The 16,601-nt window shown below is 37.8% G+C and overlaps 1 protein-coding gene across 1 annotated transcript in view; it reads right to left on the bottom strand.

Annotated features, from left to right (window-relative positions):
- LOC125838361 (protein TONNEAU 1a-like) overlaps positions 1-14,576 on the bottom strand; it is a 1,213,107-nt gene extending 1,198,531 nt beyond the window's left edge. Inside the window, exon 1 of the mRNA XM_049517433.1 lies at positions 14,573-14,576. The gene's annotated coding sequence lies outside the window, so the exon portion shown is untranslated. The remainder of the gene's footprint in view (positions 1-14,572) is intronic.
- Positions 14,577-16,601: the final 2,025 nt, after the last annotated feature.

The raw sequence follows: 16,601 nt of genomic DNA, 5'->3' as shown, positions 1-16,601 counted from the left end.
TTTTGAACCTTAAATGGTCAGTTTTGATCAAAAGTTTAAGAAGATGTCCTCAGTCTCTACATCTAGTGATTCCATCAGCTCCGAAATGGTTATTTTAGGCTAGTAGCATAGTCATCAGAACTCCCAATGCTTTTAGTTCGAGTTTGTGTGAGTCTTTGCGACTAGGTATTTTAAAATTCATTTTAAGGGCTAAGTTTGACTTTAGTCAACATTCAGAGTAAAAACTATCGGATGTAAATTCCATCAGAGAGGTTAGCTCAAGAATGTTGAGTTGGTCTAGAACGATCCTTCGTTTGGATCCCGAGGCTTTTGGGCTATTTACAACCCCTTATGGATTATGGCTTAAAACAAAGTTTGGGGGTGGGACCCACTTTTGTCGAGATGACCTTGTATGAGAATTTCAACTTCTCTGTTGAGTCCAGAAAATTGAAATTAGTAGGGGTTGCATATCTCATTTACGTGCACGGGGTTTCGGTTAAATTGAGATTTTGAAACTTGCCAAACCAGGTGATATGCACCACCTGGGCTAGCCACATTTGTCCTTCACCTTGGCAGGCCCTTGAAGATGTTCATAGAGGTTTGGTGACCTGACCCCCATGATTGTTGAGGTCTCATTCGCGGGACCCCTAACACAATTAAAGGAAGTCGATTTACCTATTGGCGCATTCGCGGGTCCCTCGCCATGCTCGCGAGTCTCGCTTTTGCAGAGGCTTGTCGTGTTCACGATAAAGAGTTGCATATAGATTTTAAATAAGACATGGACGCGAGACAACTTAGTTTCAAATATTGAATTTGCCATTTCTTGTGTTATATGTTTTAGGCCTCGGATTGTGTTCAATTTTACACAAGTTTGAGGCATAGTTTACGATCTATTAACGGAGTTAATCTCAAAATTTTGGTATGGATCCCACAATTTCCATTTGACTCCAAAATTGGTCCATTTTCATTATATGTTATTTTGGTGTCTAAACGACCATATTAACATTGTGATCCTATTGTGGATAGTGTGGCAGCGGTCAGAGGCCGTTCAGAAAGGAAAGCATTGTCATTATGATTTGAAGTGTGCACGCTCGGCCTACATGTAGGATACTGTTTCTTTTCTATTTAGATTGAGCATGAGTGTGTGAATTCATAATGATTAGTGTGAATTGGAGGCGGGAGCCTAGTAATTCTTACTTATCTTCATAGAAACCATATTTTAGGATTGATCGACACAGTTTCGAGTATAGTACCATGCTAGTTAGGGTTACGTATGTTGTTGCATGATGTGTGAATTTCTTGTGTTATTACTTAATTTTTGAAGCATGTTCGACCTTAGTCTAGGATAGACTAGTGTTGCCTTACACTCATGAGCCTTGTAGATTTGGTATGCTCCGACGTCATTTCGGACGGACTGAATCCCTGTAGACTGGAATTGCAGACTTAAGTCTGATAGCTTGAGCCTTAGTCAACGCGTTTGCGCAGCTTGTTAGACTTTTTGTCTTCTCTCCCTATTTTTGCGACTCTGATGTGTTACTGGAGTCTTTGCACTTTATCAGGATTTGGGTGTTTTAGGCTTGGAGCCTTTTGTGATCCTTTGGTAGTGGATGTTGTTCCACATGGCTTGGAGCCTACTTGAGATCCTCTTTGGAGTTGACATACCTCTTGGTAACTTTTGCTAGTTGGGCGGCTTACGCCCCTAGGAGTGGACTGTTAGCTGGGTGGCCTTATTTGAGATCCTCTTCGGAGTCAACATGCCTTCGGATCATTGTATCTAGCTAGGCTGGGAGTGGACTTTTTGGTTTGGCGACCTAGATTCATTGTCACTCTTGCTAGTTGGGCTGGGAGTTGACTAGACTTAACGGTTACATGGGTTGGGGGCCAACTTGTGGTTCAAGGTATTCTTTCCTTAGTAGACTTGGCTATTTTGTGTAACTGTCAGGCTTATGGGGATTCGTTCGAGTTTTATTTAAACTTGGGTATGAGTGTATCCTCTGGGCTTTTGGGGTCCACTTAGATTTAGTTTAGGTGTACTTAGATTTACTTTCGGTATGCTCGTGTGCTTTCTTTTTGTACCCGCTTTGACCTATGTGTCTATCTAGATTCTATCTTGTCAAATTGTTTTTACATTTCCTGCTTAGTCGGCCTATGCTGCTTACTAAGTACCTTTTGTTTTGGTACTTATGTTATACTCTACATCTTTTCATAATGTAGGTCGTAGTACCAGCTACCGATGGTGATCATTTGTGCTATCTTTTGTAGCTTAGGGATATCAGAGATGAGGGTGAGTACTTGGCGCCCTGGATCAGTCTGTCTCCTTTTGTACTCAAGTTAGCTAGTGTTTTGCCTTTGAGACGGCTTGTTGTGGTCCACTTTTGGGACAAGTATTTGTTCATATTAGACAGGTTTGTACTCGTGATTTCCAGGTTCTTGGAGGGTTTCTATTGTATATAGTTTTTTTTTTGCTTATTTCCTAGTTAGTTCTACCCTGGTACTCATTACTTGTCGTTTTGGATATGGGTTGGCTTACCTACTAGCGGGTTATATAGTAGGTACCATTATGACTCGGCAAGTCAGGTCGTGACATCATTTGTCGTATTAAGTTTAGAATATAGTTGATCAATTATAATTAAATAATAAAAATACATATCAATGTAAATATTTTATATTCATTATTTTGGTGTAAATACACTTAAAAAGAATTTCCCTAAAAGCAACTATTAGTCAAACTATAATTGTAGTTTAAATGGTTAGTTTGAATGTTATTATGTTTTTTTCCCAAAAATAACTACTACTCAAACTTCAATATTACTACGATCCAATCCCCTCTAATCAAAACCACCAAACACAACTTAAAGAAGAAAAAACTAACTAATTCCCAAGATTTAGCTATATAATAATTGTAATTAATAATGGCCTATTAACTTGGTCACTCCTATCCCTTCTGTCCCCACCCCCACTATATATATCCTTCTCTCCCTACAAGTTTTTATCAAGTAAACACAAGACCCCATTCTCCCATTTCTAATATCTCATTGGTTTTATTCAATGGAAACAATGAAGAAAACGAGTATAATCAAGCGTCGATGGAATCCTGAAGAGGACGAGCTATTGCAGAAGCTAGTAAAGGAACATGGAGCAGAGAACTAGTCTCTTATTGGCCAATTGCTTTCGAGTAGATCTGGAAAATCATGTAGGTTCCGGTGGTGTAATCAGCTTAATCCTCAAGTGGAGCATCGACCTTTTACTCTTGAAGAAGATAATACTATTATCAGAGCTCATGCCAAGTTGGGTAACCGATGGACTAAGATAGCCCGTTTGTTACCAGGTCGAACAGATAATGCAATAAAAAATCATTGGAATTCCACCCTTAAACGGAAATGCCCTTCGATGTCAGAAGATTTGACATTGGAAAATCCTCAACCTCCATTGAAGAAATCATTCAGTATTGGGGCGGGTAAAAATTCAGGTAGTCCATATAGATCTGATCCGAGCAATTTGGGTTTTGATAGGTTCCCTCAGTTGTGTTTGTATCCGCACATTGCCCCACAGAATCAATTTTACCTCTTTCAATATTTTCACCTGTAATACCCGATCCATTAATATTGTTGAGTCTACATGGATCTGATTTATGCAATTTCGGTTTCTCTCGTTACCCTCAGTTGAGTCTTTATCCGCCTATTGCCCCACTAGGTGAAATTTTGCCTCTTTTATCAGTTTCACCAGTAATGCATGAGCCAGCAACATCTCTGAGTCTATATGTATCTAATATAAACAATTTGGGTTTATCTAGGTTACCTCAATTGAGTCATTATCCACCCAGTGCCCCAATAGGTGAAATTTTTACTCTTTCATCAGTTGCACCAGGAATACCCGATCCATCAACATATTTGAGTCTCTCTTTACCTAGATTCAGATCTACCAAGGATTTGAATCCAGTGAATCGAATCAAGCAAATAGGTCAACTGGCACCTATATCGGTATCTAAACCCACTCCATCAAATTTTATGCCCCAAATTTCAATAACTCACAGTGGAAATGTTGGTCACAAGTACAAAGAAAGAGTTGTTGAGCCCAAAATTTTTGGTAGTTTGCAAGATATGATAAGAAAAGAAGTTAAAAATTATATGTCTGAGCTTGAGACTAGAAGTGCTTCAATGAACACAGAAGCAATAAGGGATGCTATTGTTAACAAAATTGCCGTTAGCAAAGATTGAGTAAATGTTGAATGAGGAAAAGGAAAAATTGAGATATCATAGTTATTATTTTCTTTAAACAAAAGTTGATGTTTTTATAGTATCTTATTAGACTTTTTTTAGGACTGTAGAAGAAAATAAAGAGAAAATATCTATATTCATAGAAGTGTATGGAATCCCCAATCTCCCTCAACCTCAAAAAGTAGAAAGAAAATAGAATTGATATGGATTTTTAATTATTATTTTGGATGAAATCAATCATTTTTATAATATTGGAGGTGTTGTTATTAATATAGTTTTTCCTTTGATTCTTTTTATATTTAAATTTATCCATTATAATATTCATTTTAAGTTTTTGATTAACTAATTGTTATTTGAGATGGAGTCAAAAAAAATTAATAGGTGGTTTGTTTTTTGGTTTTGTCCAGTGATAACCATTTTAAAATTGATGAGGTTTTTTTATTTGGAAATAATTTAATTTTAAAAATTTGTCATTTGATTTTACCACTAAAATGATCTACACTCACACATTAGTGTTAATACGTAATTAGGTTTAATTAACTATATAAGACAAATAAAAATATATTGGACGAATTATTTTAATAAATAATTAAAAATACAATAAATATTAATTATAATAGACAAATGAGTGAGATTTATTTTACAAGGATGTTCAACTTGATTCTGAAGGGCGTATACGTATTTTTTTGTATGGAGAGATGGATGATCCGGAATTAACCAGACTTTTTTTGGTCATATCGTGCATTTTTTGATACCATATATCAAACATATAAGGATAATATGATTTATGCATAATTTAGTGGAATTATTCATCATGGACAAAATATAATATTTTATTGTGCTTTTTTATTTGAATCTTCATATGGTTATTCTTGACATTTTTAAAGTCAATGGAAAGTATTACCCCACATATTATAACTAACAAAGCTCGAGCAATGACAATTGCCAGTAGACAACTGATGTCAAGCATTAGACATAAATTTTGTCAGTGACATATCTCGTAATGCCCCATCTCATTTGAACTCACTCAAAAATAACAAAGCTTCGTTATTATTTTTAACAGATGCATTTATGAATGTAATTCTATATGAAGAAGTATGAAAGATGATGCTTACAATATACAATATTGAAGAACACGGTTGGTTGAATAATTCTATAATATTCAATTACATGTGGTCAACAACTTTTAATAATCATGTGTTTAGTGCTAGATGAAAAAAGACATCTCAAAGTACTAATCATGTACTAAATGGATTTGGACATTCAAGCACAGTAAAGCCTTAAAAGTTTCGAGGTCCATATCAAACCTTGAAAAGATCCCAAAAAAGTCCATATCAGACCTTGAAAAGTTCAGAATTTTCTATGTTTTATGGACACCATCTAAGGGCGATAAAAGGAACCACACACCGTAGATGAGATCCATAGACCAACTTCAGAGAATTTAAGAATTTGGTATGAGAATTATGAGTATTGTTTTTGGGTCATAAAAGCTTTTATAGATCATAGACGAAGTTCGTAGATCAATGTTTAGAAACACAAAATCTTTCCTGAGTATTGAGGGCATAGTATATGGGTCGTAGAATATTTACAAATAGTGGTTTGGTCCGCTGATCAAAGTCCTGAAACTCAGAAGTTAGCCTGATTCTTAAGGATAGATTTTACAGCTCTTAGAATAATCTATGGACCATAGTGTAATGACCTAACCCATTCGTTATAAGTAGGCCAATAGTGAAGAGTTTGGGCAAGAAAACTTTTTGGGTAGTGGCTTAAATTTTTTCGGCTAGGTCTGCCTCAAATGGAATACTGGCTAGGTGAGGTCTACGACCATCTAGGAATGGATGGGGTGTAATGTTGATGTTTTGTTGAGATTTACTTGTATCTAAGGCATTAAGGAGTCTATAGGGGCTTTCAGAATCAAATTTGGTAGGTAGAATTCCTGAAATTGATCTTGGTGTGGAAGGTATTTATTGGGACGTCAAGGGAATAGGTTGTGTTGTAAAAATTATTTTTTCAAAATTTTGAGGGTCTAATGTTTTGTCGATCCCACTATAGCGGGAGGCATCCCGCTATAGTGACACTCAGACTGCTATAGCGGGCAAAAGGGGTTTCAGTGCAGAAGCAGGACAAACCCCTATTTTCTGCGCTTTGTGTTCTTAGACTTGGGACGGGCAACTTTGGGTTGTTTGCACTTAATTTTCCATGGAAATCATTGGTAGAGGTAAGATTATTACTTCCCGGTCTTTAACATTGATTTTAAGCCTTATAATCTAGGTTATTGAGGGTTTTGACATGATTCCATGGTGAAAAAAGCCTTATGTTGGGGAAGTTGATCATACATTGGCCTGGGGTTAGGATTGGGTTGTATTTTGGGATTTATTAGGCCATTGTTCGATTGAATGTTGTGTTTTATTTGTTATTGTAGACCAAGCACAAGCTAAAGCTTCACAAATGGTTCAAGATTTGCGATCAGACTTCTACAGTAGATGTTTGGCGCCTAAGTAGGCTATGCTTTCTTAATTGAGTAGTTAAATAAGTTTTCTATTGCATGGTATTTTGTAGATTGACAGGAGGTTTCATGCCTAGGCCTTCGAGCAAGGAGTCTGGATAGTTAAAGGTTGTTATTTATTGATGTTAGGATGGGAAAAGATAATGACTAGGGGTGGTTCTCTAGTTTATGATTGTTAATCTTGAGTTTCCTTATTGGGGTGATTTAATGTTAATTGTAAGGTCAAGTGCTATGAAATTGATGGTTTATAGCCATTTCTGGGACTTGTGGTAATCGGGGGAACAAATGTATGTTCATAAAAAAGGGTCCAGTGTTAGGCTATTAGTATATGCATATAGGTGATGGTTGTATATTTTCAGTTTATGTATATATGCATGTCTACTACATAGTAGTTTCATTTGTGCAATGCACGATAGAGAGACATATGAAATGACATCATGTATATGATCTCATACAATGAACTTATTATGGTGACTTGTGGTTTCCAGGTGGTATTATTCATTGTGCTATGTGATTGTGCATAATTATTTGTGATTGTTGGTTGGCTCGGGACAACACTGGAACACTAACCATGAATGAGTTGGGTACCACACTGGTATACTAGTGGTTTGGATTCCACGAGAGGACGAGATATATATTTATGGTTCTATGAAAGGACCGAGCATTTACATTTGATATTATGTTAGACATGTTTCATACATTGGTTGTGAAGAAACCTTACCCCTAGAACAAGAACCGGGTTCTTGTATATTTGTGTATGACAGAATACTTTAACAGCTACACAATACTTTTTGTTAAAAACTTCCTCACTCAAGGAAGGAAAAACCTTGTTTTATTATTTAACAACTATGTCACGATTACAACTCAATAATCAATAACCTCAAAAACTCTTGACTAACTATAGTCAACTAACTCTACTCTCCAAGAGGCCAAACCCACCTCTTGTTACAAACCTCTCAATAACTCAACTCTACAAGAAGCCAAACTCACTTCTTGTACAAACGATCTATGACAATGATTCTAACTATGAATCAAAAACACTTTTCTCACACAAGAAATTCTAACTATAGAACTTCTTGAATTCTATTCCTAAGAACTCTCAATATAGTAGGATTTTGCGTATTTTCTTACTCTTTCTTCCTCTCGTTTCTTGATGCTGCAAAAGATAATCAGTCTTGTCTGCTTTTGACATCCTTTTATAGAGTTGAAAGATTGGTGTCCAATGTATGCAAGGAAACGACATAAAGTTGTGTACGAAAAGGAAAGGATTTATTTTTGACCTTTTATTACAAATCCTGTTAGTACACAACTTCCTCTTTTATTTGTTTCCTTCTTTAGCTCTGCTTTCTTGCTTCAATTCCTTTTTGACTCTTCTTTTTGAAACCCTTTTGAAATCGGTTTGCATATCAAGATGTGTCTATCATCAAAACTTCATAAATCATCATTTTCCCCCTTTTTGATGATGACAAATCGTCTACTCCTATTTTCCTATACAAATCCATTATAATATAATGCACACAACTGTTATATGTACAATACTGATATATAATACTATCTTCCCCTTTTGGCATATCAAAAAGAAGTAAACAGAATGAACAAAGCTAACCAAAACTCAAAGCTCTGAAAGAGCAACATCGCGCAGATCACAACCAGATGGCTCTAGGCAAATGAAAGCATCAATCTATAAACATAGGAAACAAGAAAAGCAGCATGCAGAAACACAGGAAACAGAGAATCCAAGATACATCAAGATTTTAAGCTCATGCAGAGCCCCACAAAAAAATATTCAGTCTAAGCAAAAACACAAAACAAGCATAACAAAGGTCGTTAGGTCAAAGACACATAAGAAGCTGGAGCAGACAACAAGAGTCAAGAGGAAGATTGGTTGAGGTTCGGAGGACAGGATGAAGAAGAAACAAACAACTGGAGGACCCGGTCCATTCGAGCGTTGTTGTCAAGCTGTTGTTGTACCAACTGATCTTTCAATCTCCCAACCTCTTCTTTAGATGCAGTTAGTTCTGCACGCAAGGACATATTCTCATTCTGTAAAGTCTCACACTGGTCCCTAGCAGCCTGTAGATCCTGGAGTAAACGAGTAACAGGGCCAGACGCCCTTGGATAGGTAATAGGGACTTGTGCAGGGTCAGCAATCAATCCACACTCAGCAAGAGTAGACGGAGTGATCATATCAGCACGCGTTAAGGCTCGCCCCTCACCCAATGGGACATCAAACGCAGTGAACACTCTTGTGAGAAGATTTCCAAATGCCAACTGGTGAGAACCAGGTTGTGGATCAGCGACTCTGGCCATATGTTTGATCATAAGACTCGGCCAATCGACGGGCTCCTTTCTTTCTAAGGCATTGGCAATTCCCATGTCACAAAAAGACGTTATGTGTCGCCTATGACCCCTAGGTAACACCCCCTTATGAACCAGTTCGAACAACAATTTATGCACAGATGCCATCTCACCTTTCAATACCTTCCTAGCCATGGAGGTAACCCTTCCTTGAGAAAATGTGGTTGTGAGAATACACTGCTCATCTGTAGCCCAAACATATTCAGCAAGTCCAACAGAGGGTATACATAGAATCTCCCCAAGGCGACGACGATCAAAAACCAACTCCACCCCGTTCACCGTGGATGTCACCACATTTTCTTCCAAAACCTTTAGATTTGTATAGAATTCCACAACTTCCTTTTCGTGTACCAGCAACATAGTATCAAGAAATAAATCCCCCCACCCCTGAAAGTTAAGCAACTCACATACCCGTTTTACCACATCTATTGAAAGAATATCCAGGTGAAAAATTCTACCCCTAAGCACAGATTTAGTTCTGAAATACTTTTATTTTCCCATTTCCAAGAAATTTTTCATGTTTTTACTTGCCTTTTTTGACTGGGAATGGGATCCAGAAGGGATAGATGCAGAGATATCATCAGACTCAGAATCAAGAATGATCGGCGATGAGGATGGTGGAACAAAGACTTACCCAGACGACGGCATTTAGCCCTTGACTTTAGACGCTCTTGCAGTTGGGCCTGACTCGCACTACGAGTAAGTGGCTTGCGAAAGGGTTTCTGCTTGACTGCAATATGCTTGCGTGGTCGTTTTGGTTTCTGAGGATGTAAAACACTAAGGGGAACATCATCAAGATTTTGTTCGAGTGGGTGAGTGGGTAGTGACGGAGGAGAAGTGGTGCCGGTGGTGGAAATAGGGGTTTCAATTGGTGACAGTGGTAGAGAAGGATGGCGATTTGGGGTTGGGGTTTCTGATAATGGGAATGATGGAGATGAAGTGAAGGGTTCGCCTGAGGCGTATGTCGGCAATGGTGACTGTGGCAAGCGGGACGGGATCAGTGGGGGTTGAGTCATGGGGTAGTGAAGTGATGGAGGTGTCTGTGGAGTGATTTTCTTCCCCCTGAGACTGTGCATTGGGGGATGGTAGCATCGACCGGGATCCCGTCGACTCAGAAGAGCTCTCATCGTCGGAGTAGGCAACAAGGCGTTTAGCCATAAAGAAAAATTGGAATTCTTGGAGACTGCTTGAATTTTTTTTTTGATTTGTGAGGGATGAAGTGTTGGAATAATCTTTTAAAAGGAAATATTGGGAAGGAGAAAGTAATTATAAGGGTCTGACATTGATGAGTGACGGTTGGGTTTTCTTTAGAGGTGACTTATGGGAAAAGATAAAAATAAGTACAATTTTTGTAGAAACTTTCCCGCGTAGAATATGAAAATGAAGGGTGGACCAGGTGTCTTATGCATTTTGAAAATTGACAATGTTAGCTATAAATGTGTATTGCATAGATAATTATTATGTGGGATGAGATGCATACCTGAAATTCTGAGAACCCGGTTCTAGTCATGTCAGCATTCTTGCTCATAGTCATGAGAGATGATGGGTAATGTCATTTAAAACAGGTCCATAGGTTGTGTCCTTTTGATGTATACCGAAAAAAGGTACCATGATGAGTAAAGGAGAGCAGGTTCAAAGTTTACAACCTGTATCAAAAAAAAGGAGAAAGACAATTTATCAGTCTTGAAATACAAGTCCTAGAGCAAGACGATTTTTCTGGAATGATTCTCTTCCTAGTGCTTTGGTGAAGATATCAGCGATCTGGTCTCAGTCTTGCAGAATGTCATCATAATGAACCCTTTTTCAACATTATCTCGAAGAAAGTGATGCGAATGTCTATATGTTTGGTGTTTGTGTTGGACCGGTTCTTAGCCATGTTCATAGCACTGGTATTGTCACATCTGATGGGAATGCACCCATCTTGATACCAAATCTTCAAGCTGTTGTTTTATCCAGAGGAGTTGAGCACAACAAGAAGCACAGCTACGTATTCTGCTTCAGCGGTAGAAAGAGCTACAGAGTTCTGCTTTCTAGTTGCCCAGGATATCAGACATGGTCCTAAGAAGTGTGCCATTCCAGAAGTATTTTCCTGTCTACCAAATAACCTGCATAGTCTGCGTCTGCGAAACCGATTAAATCGAATGAGTCTCCAGAGGATACCATAGAACCAGGTTAACTGTGCCTTTAAGATATCGCAGAATTCTTTTTACAGCCTTTAGATGAGATTCCTTAGGACAAGACTGAAATTGTGCACATAAACCAACGATGAATACAATATCAGGTTGCTAGCAGTTAAGTATAGGAGTGATCCGATCATCCCTCTATACTTTGTATCATTTATTGGAGAACCAGGTTCATCTTTGTCAAGTTTTTTTGTTGTGCCAATGGGCGTGTCATTTGTTTTGGCTTCATTCATATCATATTTCTTTAGCAATTCTTTGATGTATTTCTGTCGATGAATGGATGTACCTGTTGGGGTTTGTTTAATTTGGAGTCCTAGGAAGAAGTTTAGTTCACCCATCATACTCATCTCAAATTCGATGTTCATTAGTTGAGCAAATTCAACTCCTAGTACTTCATCATTCCTCCAAAAATGATACCGTCGACATAAACCTGAACTATAAATAGATCTTTACCTTGCTTTCGAAGAAACAGCGTATTGTCTATTTTTCCTCTAGAGTAACCGTGTGTGAGAAGGAATGTAGACAATCGATCGTACCATGCTCTTGGTGCTTGCTTCAACCCATACAGTGCTTTATCCAGTTTGTATACATATTCAGGGTGTTCAAGATCTTCAAAGCCAGGAGGTTGTTTCACATATACCTCTTCTTGCAGATAACCGTTTAAAAAGGCACTTTTAACATCCATCTGATAAAGCTTAAATTCCATGTGAGCAGCATATGCTATCAACATTCTAATTGCCTCCATTCTTGCTACGGGAGCAAAAGTTTCATCATAGTCTATTCCTTCTTCTTGATTATATCCCTGCACGACTAGTCTGGCTTTGTTGCGTGTGACCTGCCCTTGTTCGTCAAGTTTATTTCTGAAAACCCACCTTGTTCCTATCATTGTTCTGTTTTGAGGTCGTGGAACCAGGTTCCATACTCTGCTTCGTTCAAACTAATTCAGTTCTTCCGCATAGCAGTAATCCAGTCAGGATCCAACAATGCCTTTTTTATATTCTTTGGTTCAATTAAGGATACATAAGCTGAAAATGCACACATGTTTCATAATTTGGATCTTGTTTGGATTCCTGAATCTAAAGGAGTAAGAATATTTTGGATGGGGTGTGAGCTTTGGTGTTTCCAGCTGTGAGGTTGATTTTCATGGGTGTTTTCAGAGGAAGGGGGACCTGATTCAATAGTATTTTCATCTTCTGTTGCAGGTGTTTTTTGAGGGAATGTGGGAATCTGGCTCATTGATTTTTGATTCTGATGGGTTTGTCATTCCTATTTCGTTTTGATCATCCTCTGAATTCTCTTCTGTTGAGTTATTTCCTTCATCAAAGATAACATGGACGCTTTCCTCCACACATTTGTTCTTTTGTTAATTACTTTGTAGGCTTTACTTTGTGATGAATATCCGAGAAAAATTCCTTCATCGCTTTTGGCATCGAATTTTCGTAAGATATCTTTGTCATTGTTATGTATATAGCAGGTGCACCCAAAGGCTCTAAGATGTGTCAAGTTTGGCTTTCTTTCCTTCAGCAATTCATATGGGGTCTTGTTTAACACCGATCTGATCATACACCTATTTATAAGATAGCATGCCGTGTTTACTGCCTCAGCCCAGTAAGTCTTTGGAAGATTGCTTGAGATCAGCATGGTTCTTGCGATATCTTCGAGTGTTCTATTTTTGCGTTCAACTACACCGTTTTGTTGTGGTGTTCTAGGTGCTAAAAAGTTATGCTCAACGCCGTTTGTGGCACAGAATTCCAAGAATTTTGAGTTTTCAAACTCTAGTCCATGATCAGAGCGGATGCTCTAGTGATTTCCTTGTTGAATTTCTTCTGGACCAGTTTTGCGAAGATTTCGAACATGGTATATGTCTCATCTTTTGTTGCAAGAAATAATGTCCATGTGAATCTTGAGTAGTCGTCTACAATTACGAATACATACCTTTTGCCTCCTCTACTTTGTACGCGCATCGGCCCGCATAAATCCATGTGAAGTAGTTCTAGTGGCCTGGTAGTGCTAACCATCAATTTAGGTTTGAATGAGGATCTTACTTGTTTCCCTCGAATACATGTTCCACAGACCTTATCATCATTAAAGCTTTTGGTTGGAAGCCCTCGAACTAGATCCTTGGATATGAGTTTGTTTATTGTCGAAAGACTAATGTGTCCCATCCTTTTGTGCCAGAGAATAGACCAGTCAGTGGCTGCGCTGAGACACTTGAGTGTATTTTCCTTAGGATTCATGATATTTGTCTTATACACATTCTTATGGCTTTTTCCTAGAAGAATCAGTTTCCCGGAGGCTGAGTTTGTCACCTTACATTATTTAGTTGTGAAGAGCACACTGTTTCCTTTGTCACACATTTGAGATACGCTAAGCAAATTATGTTGTAGTCCCTTCACATAGTACACATTGTCAATTGCATGAGTATGCATTGATCCAACCTGTCCAATTCCTTGTATTTCTCCATTTTTTCCGTTTCCAAAGGTCACGTTTCCGCCATTGAAGTTTCTCAGTGAGAGAAAGTTACTTTTGTCCCCAGTCATGTGCCTCGAGCACGCGCTGTCCATGTACCATTGCTTCAGCTCTTTCCTCACTAATCCTTTCAATTAACATTTATGAGTTAGTTTTGGGTACCCAGATCCACTTGGGTCCCTGTTTATTACAAAAAAGATGAATGAGATTCTTCCTAGCCCATCTAGAGAGGGGTTTGGTGTTAGGAATTTGTTTTGTAACCCTCTTAGGATGTGGCTTTCTTAAGTAGGTTAGATTATTTTTATAAGCAGTTAATTTCCTATGACAATCGTAACTTTTATGCCCAATAAATCCACAATGTACGCATAGACAATCTATGTTGGGATTTTTTACTCGGGATTTTTGTCGAAACCTATTCCATGTTTTGTAGAGGTTTGACTCTTGTGAATATTATCGAGTAATATGGAGGACATAGTCCATCTCATACTATTTTCAGCTTCAGCTTTAGACATATGAAGTTCTTTGTTCAGTTCTTCATTCTTCTTAATCATGGAATCTAAGTTTTTATTTAGCTCTGTTATCTTGCTTAAAAGGTGGTGATTCTGTTTTTCAAGATTTTCATTTTCTTCTCTTAGTGATGCATAGTCTTCCATTATTCCCTTCTTGAGTCTACAGACTGATATGCATTAATGAGAGTGTACAATAATGATTCTAATTCCCTTTTTGAATATGAGCTAAGATTATTTTTTACGTGATGAAGACTTACCTTGCCATGTATGTGTTCTTCATCATCCTCTTCAGAATCTGATCCGGCCATAAGTGCTTGGATTGTTTCTTGTGATTTACAGATGTTCCTCCCTTCTTCTTCTGATTCTGATATGGCGACTAGAGCAAGAAAGTCATATTCATCGGATTGCTCGATCGCAAGAAGTGACTTATTTTCCAGTTCTTCATCCTCAGATTCTTCTTCAGACAGATTTCCCATTGCTGCGAAAGCTTTCTTCATGGACAGATCTGCCTCTTGATTCGTCATTCGTCTGTTTGAGGGAATATATTTGTCATTCTTGACTTCCCTTAATATTTCCGAGGTGCCTCTTTTCTGCTCCAAAGCCCAAAGTGGGCAAAACTTGATGAAGTGATCTGGACTTCCACACTTATGACACACTTGTTCTTTGGTATTCTCATTTGTTTTCTGAGGATTTCTTCTCTGAAATACTTCCCCTCTCTTTAACATTCTGGAAAATCTTTTGGTCATTAGTGCAATATTTTCATCCTCAAAGTCTTCTGGTACAGTAGCTTTTAGGACCAGGTTCCTTTCTTTTCTCTTCCCTCCGATTTCTTTTTCTTGATTTTTCTTGAGTTCATATGTGATGAGATTTCCAATTAATTCGTCCATAGCTAGCGCATCCAAATCACGAGCTTCAGTGATTGCTTCAACTTTGCTTTCCTATGATTCAGGGAGAACACTTAAGAGTTTTCTTACTGCCTTTCCATTCGGAACTATTTCTCCCAAATAGTACATCTCGTTAATGATTGAGGTGAACCTGGTGTGCATTTCTTGTATAGTTTCACCTTCTGCCATTCGAAACAATTTATATTGCCTGTTTAGATTATCTACTTTAGACTTCTTTACTTGAGTTGTTCCCTCGTGAGCAGTTTGTAAAGTTTCCCATATAGCTTTAGCATCCTGACATGATGAGATTCGATTGTATTCATCTGGACCTATACCGCATATCAAGATTTTCTTGGACTTGGCATTGTTCTGGATAGCTAGTTTGTCAGCAACGTCCCATTCCTTCCTTTCTTTTGGTATCTTGGTAACTCTATCAGTTCCAGTTTTCATAGGTATGGTTGGTCCGTCCAGAATAACTCCCCATAGATCAGGGTTTTCTCCGATAAGGTGATCTATCATGCGATTTTTCCACCATCCGTAGTACTTTCCATTGAACAGTGGTGGTCGAGTTTGTGAAGCTCCTTCTTGTGGAGTTGGTGGTGCTGCCATTGATTCTTTTCAAGATATTAATCTTTTAACGAGAAAGACCAGTTCTGATACCAATTGAAGAAACCTTACCCCTAGAACAAGAACCAGGTTCTTGTATATTTGCATATGACAGAATACTTTAACAGCTACACAATACTTTTTGTTAAAAACTTCCTCACTCAAGGAAGGAAAAACCTTGTTTTATTATTTAACAACTATGTCACGATTATAACTCAATAATCAATAACCTCAAAAACTCTTGACTAACTATAGTCAACTAACTCTACTCTCCAAGAGGCCAAACCCACCTCTTGTTACAAACCTCTCAATAACTCAACTCTACAAGAAGCCAAACTCACTTCTTGTACAAACGATCTATGACAATGATTCTAACTATGAATCAAAAACACTTTTCTCACACAAGAAATTCTAACTATAGAACTTCTTGAATTCTATTCCTAAGAACTCTCAATATAGTAGGCTTTTGCGTATTTTCTTACTCTTTCTTCCTCTCATTTCTTGATGCTGCAAAAGACAATCAGTCTTGTCTGCTTTTGACATCCTTTTATAGAGTTGAAAGATTGGTGTCCAATGTATGCAAGGAAACGACATAAAGTTGTGTACGAAAAGGAAAGGATTTATTTTTGACCTTTTATTACAAATCCTGTTAGTACACAACTTCTTCTTTTATTTGTTTCTTTCTTTAGCTCTGCTTTCTTGCTTCAATTCCTTTTTGACTCTTCTTTTTGAAACCCTTTTGAAATCGGTTTGCATATCAAGATGTGTCTATCATCAAAACTTCATAAATCATCAGGTTGATTCTAGGTATTTTATTATTTCATGACATTGTGACTGGGAGTCTATGTGTTCATAATTGTTGTTATATGTGATTGGCATGTGTTTATGGG

Source organism: Solanum verrucosum, unplaced genomic scaffold (genome assembly GCF_900185275.1).
Source record: "Solanum verrucosum unplaced genomic scaffold, falcon-dt-bn FXZP01000150.1, whole genome shotgun sequence".
NCBI classification, from domain to species: domain Eukaryota; kingdom Viridiplantae; phylum Streptophyta; class Magnoliopsida; order Solanales; family Solanaceae; genus Solanum; species Solanum verrucosum.
This window is presented reverse-complemented; position numbering and strand designations above follow the sequence as displayed.